Below are 8,825 nucleotides of genomic sequence, written 5' to 3' on the forward strand. Positions count from 1 at the left end.
CGATGAAAATAATTACAGTGCCTTCTGGCGAATAAACCACAAAGTGTTTTTATAAATCTATGTACGTATATAATAAGCATGTTTTTACAGCGACACAACTTACAACAACGATTTACAAAAAATTTACTTCCGTGGTTTCTGGGCGAAAACCTCTATCTATTCACTTAGTTTTAAACAATTTCCAATGATTATCTTATGTTTAGTTCATTGTTTTCCTTTACCTGTTGACCCGACATGGCCAAGTGGTTAAAGCATTCGACTCGTAATCCGAGGGTCGCGGATTCGAATCCCCGTCACACCAAACATGCCCTTTCAGCCGTGAGGGTTATATAATGTTACGGTCAATTCCGCTGTTCGTTCGTAAAAGAGTAACCCAAGAGTTGGCGGTAAGTTGTGATGACTAGTTGCCTTCCCTCTGGTCTTACACTACTAAATTAAGGATGGCTAGCGTAGATAGCTCTTGTGTAGCTTTGCGCGAAATTCAAAAAACAAACATATCTTTAACTGTTTAAGTATTGTTACATTATTCCAGTCAACTTGTGTAGAATTCGTCACTTTGCATATCATCTGGTAACTAATTTGTCGTTTTAGACAGTTTTAGACAGTGCTTTGAATCAAAGAGATTGATTGTTCCAGGTTAAAAATCTTAAGCGTTTTGAATCAAAAAGCTTTATTGATTTTAATCCCTTTAATTTGTGATATAGTTCCACATTCGAATCTTTAGAGCATTGAATCAAAGAGATCGCTCGAAACTATGAGTCTTTGATGTCTATAATAAAGCAGATATTTCCAAGTTAAGAGTTCTTAGTGTCTTAACTCAAAGACATTGCTCCAGGTTATGTTTTAGCGCTGTTAATAAAATATATTGATCTAGGTTATTATGAGTTTTTAGTGTCTTAAATCAAAGAAACTGCTCCAGGTTATGTGACTTTAGTGCCTTTAGTCAGGCACTAAAGGCATCGAGGTTACGAGTCATTAGTGCTGTGAAACAAAGTGCTTGCTCCAGGCTAAAAGCCTTCAATGCCGCTAATCAAACACATAGCTTCAGGGCTTAGAGTTTTTATTAGCTTGAATCAACAAGACTGTCCTAAAACACAAGTTTTTAGTGCCTGTGTATTAGAAGGAGCAGTCAAGATAACGAGTCCTTGATCACAGCACAGATGCCAGTTGACTTTCCGTTAAAAAATGCACATATCTTCTTGGAATGAAGGCTGTAAATACATTTTAGATTTTTATCGTGTCGAAATCTTTAGCGCTTTAATAGTAATATTTGTTTGCTTCTCACTGAAGCTACGGTCGTCAATCACGTGACGTATTTTCTTTCCTCAACAGCATTACGACAGTCTATTATTCAATCATAATTAGGCCTAGCATGGTCAGGTGGTTACGGCATTCCACTCGTAATATGAGGGTCACGGATTTGAATCCCCGCCCCACCAAACATGTTCGCCCTTTCAGTCATGGAGGCGTTACATGTGACGATCAATCCCACTATTAGTTGGTAAAAATAATAGTCCAAGGGTTGGCGGCAGTGGGAAGTGATGACAAATTACCTTTCCTCTAGTCTTACATTGCTGAATTAGGAACAGTTAGCGCATAAGAGGTAGCTGCGCACTGCCCAATGCGGGCACAAAACTACACAAAGAGCTATCTGTGCCCTGCCTACCACTGGTATCGAACCATAGTTTTTAGAAGTATAAGTCCACAGATATCGCTATGCCACTAGGATGGCCGATATGAGGCCTGGTATGGCTAGATAGTTAGGTCGCTTGATTCGCAATCTCTGTCTCACTACACAGGCTCATCCTTTCAGCCATGGAGGTCTTATAATGTGACTGTCAATCCCACTATTCGTTCTTAAATGAGTAGCCAAAGAGCTGGCAGTGGGAAGTGATGACTAGCTGCCTTCCCTCTAGTCTTACAATACTAAATTAAGGACGGCTAGCGCAGATAGTCCTTGTGTAGTTTTTCGCAAAGTTCCTAATAAACAAAGCAAACAAAGTAAACAAACTATCCGCTGAGCAACTGGGAAGGTGTCTCTACTACTTACAACTTTTTAAATTCACTTTGTACTTAAGAACTAACACAGTTTCATTTGTAATGGTTTCTTACAATAAATATAGTGTAGTGACATATTCATAGATAAAACGACAACAGGATGTTAACCTGTAATAATAACATATATAACTAACCTGTAATAATAACATGTATAACTTATGTTTTGAATGAAGTTACAATCTCATCATTTTGATTTTTCTTTATCAATACATTAGAATTAAACGAAACTGAAATAATCTAGACGTGTAACAAGTATTTGAATCACGCCCGCGACATTTGTGATGTTATGAAAGTGCACCCATATACCTTCAGTGTTTCGTAATTGTTCCGAGCTCTATAATTCGAACTTTAGACAATTTGAGATGATTCGTCATTTATTTTCATCAAGACATGGGCAGTTTATGCTAAAATATATAACGTGACAATTATAAGTGAAAATAAAATCTCACAGGCCCCGTTTAGATAGTACTTAAACCCATGTATTTCATGGTCGTTCTGTGGAGTGCATGTGTGAATTATATAACACATTCATACATACACCTTTAAATGTGTATTGATTAAAACCAAAATGTTCACAGTAAGACTTAAAAAAACACGAAAGAATTGCTCCATTATCAGTCCTTGTCATTATTATTAGATCATCATAGAAAATGCTCGTAACAATATCTTCCAGAGGCGTTGGTTATATTCTATATGTCAGACATTCAAACGCAGATATCTGTTTGTTTTTTAATTTTGCGCAAAGTTACATGAGGGCTATCTGCGCTAGCCGCCCCTAATTTAACAAAGTAAGATTAGAGGGAAAGCAACTAGTCATCACCACCCACTGTCAACTCTTGGACTACTAATTTACCGAAGAATTGACTGTCAAATTATAACGCCCTTACGGCTGAAAGGGCGAGCATGTTTGGTATGACGGAGATTCTAACCCTTGCCCTCAAATTTCGAGTTAAGCGCCCTAACCACCTGGCCAGGTCGGGCTCAAACGCAGATGTTGAACTAGTTAACAGCTGCGGTGAATCAATTAGTGGTAAGGAGTTGAATGCTTAAACCTACTAGGCCTCAGTTTCTGCACCCTCTTTTGCTGTCTGCAACCAGTTCTGAAAAAGGCAGCCACCGTAAATCTTTAGAGATCTAGAAAGAGCAAGAGTCTTGTAATTGAAATAACTCGCCCTGTATTTCTACAGTGTTAAAACTCCCAACCTCCACCCTTTTCAATAAGTATTACGTATTAGAAGGTGGTGTTAAATTAATCAATCATCCCAATACATATATATCAAAATAATCTTGTAGTCAAACCACCACATCTCTAGTTTCGTACGACCTGAAACTCCAACTGTTTAATAACTTTTACGAACTGATGCTCAATGGTGTTAAATAGACTAAAGAAAAACCCTTACTTCAATAGACCAATAATAATTATTTAACCTCACATCCTATGGTTGTCTTCTTGATGAAATAGTGTCATTATCTTTGAAACCGTTTCTCGATGTGTTTAATCTAATATCTGTTTTCTGGGTGTTAATAAGTGAAATATTACAATATACATTGATGCAATGAGTCTCGACAAATGATATAATATTATGTTTATGTTTAGTGATATGTCTGTTTGAATGCTCTTTTATTAGAGACATTAAAAGACTTGTTTATCTAATTATAATTGACATATTTTATAAACCTACAAACTCACATCAGTAGGTAGATTTTGTAATTATCCCAATCATTTTTAAATTAAATGTTTTTGTAAATCTTGGAATTTAATTATAGGATAAACAACTGCATTTTTATAAAAACAAGAGAAATTATAAATAGAATATTTGTATTCAAAAAGAAAATGTATTGGAAAAACTTTATTTATTTATAAGCATTTCTAATGTACTTGATTTGGTTTGTTTTGAATTTCGAGCAAAGCTACACGAGGGTTATCTGCGCTAACTGTCCCTAATTTAGTAGTGTAAGACTAGAAGAAAGCCATCACTACCCACCGCCAACGCTTGGGCTACTCTTTTATCAACGAATAGTGGGATTGACCGTCACAATATAATGCCCCCACGGCTGAAAGGGCGAGCATGTTTGGTGTGACGGGGATTTGAATTCGCGAATATAATAAACTTAATTTATAGATGGAGTGTATTGTATGTTTAGACATTTGGAAAATATATACTGAATTTAAATTATTCGTGTCTCAGTTTAAAGAAGAAAACGGTAATTGAATGTTTTTGTTATAGAGTCTCGGTAAGATTATATGTGAAAAGTGAGGTCCGGCATGCCCATGGAATTGTTAGGGCACTTGACTTGCAGTGTGAGGGTCGTGGGTTCGAATACCTGTCTCACCAAACATGCTTGCCCTTTCAACCACGAGGGCGTCGTAACGTATGGTAAATTCCACTATTTCTTGTTAAAAGAATAGCCCGAGGTCCTTCTACTGCTAAATCAAGTACAGATATCATTTATAGGCAGCCCTCGTTTAGCTTTGTGCGAGGGGCGAGAAAAATATAACATTCTGATATTTCAGTGTTTTGGTTTATATATATTCTTTAACATAAAGCTATTGCTGAATTTCTGCAACATCTTATATCATATATATTTTTAAATTTATTTGTTTCTACATTTCGCGCAAAGCTACACGGGAACTATCTGCACTAGCCGTCCCTAATTTATCAGTATAAAATTAGAGGGTTTGGTTTGGTTTGAATTTCGCGCAAAGCTATACGAGGGCTATCTGCGCTAGCCGTCCTTAATTTAGCAGTGTAAGACTAGAGGGAAGGCAGCTAATTATCACCACCAACCTCCAACGCTTGGGCTACTCTTTTATCAACGAATAGTGGAATTGACCGTTACATTATAACGCCCCCACGATTGAAAGGGCTAACATGTTTTTAAACCTAAACACGGAATCTGTAATTAATTTAAGTTTGCGTCATTTGCATTATGAATTGATACCTGACTGACGTAGTATGGCCAGGTGGTTAAGGTGCTGGAATCGCAGTTTGAGGGTCGTGAATCAAATCCCAGTTACAGCAAACATGCTTGCCCCTTTCAGCCGTGAGGGCGTTATAATGTAACGATCAATCCCACTATTCGTTGGTAGAAGAGTTGGCGGTGGGTGGTGATGACTAGCTGCCTTCCATCTAGTCTTTGCTAAGTTAGGGACGGCTAGCGTAGATAGCTCTCGTAGCTTTGCTCGAAATTCAAAACAAACCAAACCCTCTAGTTTTATACTGATAAATTAGGGACGGCTAGCGTAGATAGCCCTCGTAGTTTTGCTTGAAATTCAAAACAAACCAAACCCTCTAGTTTTATACTGATAAATTAGGGACGGCTAGTGCAGATAGCCCTCGTATAGTTTTGCGTGAAATTCAAAACAAACCAAACCCTCTAGTTTTATACTGATAAATTAGGGACGGCTAGTGCAGATAGCCCTCGTATAGTTTTGCGCGAAATTCAAAACAAACCAAACCCTCTAGTTTTACACTGATAAATTAGGGACGGCTAGCGCAGATAGCCCTCATATAGCTTTGCGCGAATCTTAAGAACAAACAAACAATCATTAGTTTAATTAAATGGTGTCAAGTGTAAATAATCTAATATACTAAGCTACTTCCATTGAGAAGAAATTTATCTTCTAGAAAAAAATAGCAATTTATCGACTTAAGTTGCATCGACCATTCATTCACTACTAAGAAAACACATTGATATTTTGCAAAGTACCGGTACATCAGTTGTTAATTGTTTCTTTACTAACTATCCGTAACAAAATAATAATTATTTTTGAATTGATAAATCTCCATAGCAGCTGTGGCAACACAGCTCCAAGGCGAGGAAATGTGTATAGGTTATTCAAGTAGGCGTGACTGTGACAATAGTCTCTGGATGGCGACGTTCTTGTCCTGTAGACCTCTGTGAGCTGGTGACCTGTTTGCCTTGTAGAACGTGTTTTATCACTAACCCCACCCCCATCTCGTGTTGTTGAACTTAATCTTTAAAATTTAAAAGAAATAATCATCAGCGCATACACCAGATAATATCTGACTCAGGACAAACGGATATATCTGAAAAGTGTCCGTTCCAGTTTTTCACTGGGGTCAAAGTGGTTTTTTAACCACAAATTTATGCCTGTTAATATTACGCCTTAAACAAGAAACGTAGTTTTAACGCTAATTTTGGCACTTCACTTTTAAGAAGTTTAACCTTAACACCGTTCTTAGTACTAGACCTTTAACAAATGTTAAAGTGTCACCTTTAAGAAGGAACATAATTTTAACGCAAGTCTTGATACTACACAAGAAATGTACTTTTAACCCTAATTTTAGCACTTCACTTTTAAGAAATTTAATTTTAACACTGTTCTTAGTATTACACCTATAACAAAACGTGTAGTATTAGCTCATTTAATGAAAATATAGATTTTGCGAGACAAATTTACTGGAAAGAAGTGTTGTTATTACGATTTGATAACGTGTATTTTTAACATTATTATTGAAACCTTCACTAAAAGTGTAATTTCTTTTTCAGGTTTTATTTTAATTTTTCTTACCGAAAATTGTCAAGCTTATATTGGTATAATTAACCAATTATCGATAAAAGAGGGCAATTTTTTAAGTTTCTTCTTAGTATAAAACTCGTGATAAAAAAAACAACGTAATTTATTAAGTGACTAGCTATCTAACCAGTTCACTATAGTGGTTTTACTTTTCATTGTAAACGTGAAAACATATAAAACATTTTACAGATGAAAAGTAAAGTATGTTCTCCAATATTTGATGTGTAAAAACCTTGTAGAGCTCACTGAAGGTTGTATATTTGATGGAATACAGCTTGGATAGGTATCATGTGGTTTTTGTAGATTTGATGGAATACAGTTTCGATAGGTATCATGTGGTTTTGTAAGTTGAATGGAATACAGTTTCGATAGGTATCATGTGGTTTTGTAGATTTAATAGAATACAGCTTGGATAGGTATCATGTGGTTTTGTAGATTGAATGGAATACAGTTTCGATAGGTATCATGTGGTTTTGTAGATTGAATGGAATACAATTTCGATAGGTATCATGTGGTTTTGTAGATTGAATGGAATACAGTTTCGATAGGTATCATGTGGTTTCTTTAAAAGTCTCAGGAATATTCTTGAAATATTTTATGTTTTGTTACTTCTCTTAAATAAAACTTTTCTCAGCTAAACACTGTGTACGTAGATTCGTCAGCGTAAAATTTTAAAACAACATCGACCGTAGTTTAACGTAGGTGAACAAGTTGTGCTTTCATTGCCAATCAATAACCTTCAACTATTTGTCACTGATTACCAATAACCTTCCAATATTCTATTACTAATCGCCAATAACCTTCAACTATGCTATCAAAAAACCTTAAATTATTTACCTAATTATTACTGATTACCAATAACCTTCAACTATTTATATCTGATTTTAACTAATTTTCAATTATATATCACCGATTACCAATAAATTTCAACTCTTTATCACTGATTACCCATAACCTTCAACATTTCTATCAGTTACTACCAACAACCTTTAAATATTTCTCCATAACCTCTAATAACCTTTATCCATCCCATTAATGAACACCAATAACCCTCAACTATTATATTGTTTTTCACTGATAATTTTCAGCTATGCTATTACTGACCACTAAGTAGCCTTCATTTGTGTTTTTACTAATCACCAATAACTTTCAAGTGTTTTATCATTGGCAGCCAATGAACTCTGTTATATTCGGCCATCTACAAGCTTCAAGTGCTCTGTCAATGACTGTCAACAAATTCATTTACATGATAAATATATATCATTACTGTCTTCTCCATAGACATCTATACTACACGACTGATGTATTCTAAGAGCGACTGGTATGGATATTAACACTTTAATTAAAATAAAGTAGAGAACAATATTTCGACTTTCTTAGGTCATCTTCAGGTCATCATGAATTACACGATAAATGACCTTTAATTAACAACTATACCTTTGTATGTATCTGTGATATATTTCACATGAAGAAACATGTTATGAACAGTCGGATTTTTAACCGTTCCTGTAAGGAAGTGGCACAGCAGCATGTCTCCAGATTTACAACAATACTCGTGGTAGGCAGAGCACAAATAACCCATTGTATAGCTATGTGCTTAACTTCAACAAACAAACAATTCTCTAACAATTCGTTATAATCGCTGACATCTGACCTTCAGTTAACAGATTATGTAAACGATGTCCTTAGACGAAAAAAAAATGGAAATTATGAGGAAGTTTTTAGATGACCAACAGTGAGGTTTCCAAACCTTAAACGAGAAAATATGTTGTGATAAAAAGTAAAATTAATACTGAAACAAGAAGCTACACCGATCAGTTGAAAAGAATTAACATAGCTGCCTAAGACCTTCAATTCATATCCATTAATTTGATTGCTGGAGAAAAAGGACGTATCCCTAATTATTAGCTTGTTTGACTGCAGATTCAAAGGTCTTGAAGATGACTTAACAAATCGAAACGTTGTTCTTTACTTTATTTTAATTAAAGTGTTAATACCCATACCCGCCGTTTTGATAATATATTTGAGAGATCTTGGGTTCAAGTCCATAATACTGCTAAACACTTCATATTTACAATAGCGGACATACCGTATTATTGAAAATTAACACTGTTATGTGGTTAATTGTGATCGTGTTGAAGCAGGTTAGGGTTGACCAGTCCCCTTTCTCTCTATTAAGAGCTCAAAATTAGAAATATTTATGTCTGTGTTCTAAAGACTTTGA

Source organism: Tachypleus tridentatus, chromosome 13 (genome assembly GCF_004210375.1).
Source record: "Tachypleus tridentatus isolate NWPU-2018 chromosome 13, ASM421037v1, whole genome shotgun sequence".
NCBI lineage: Eukaryota > Metazoa > Arthropoda > Merostomata > Xiphosura > Limulidae > Tachypleus > Tachypleus tridentatus.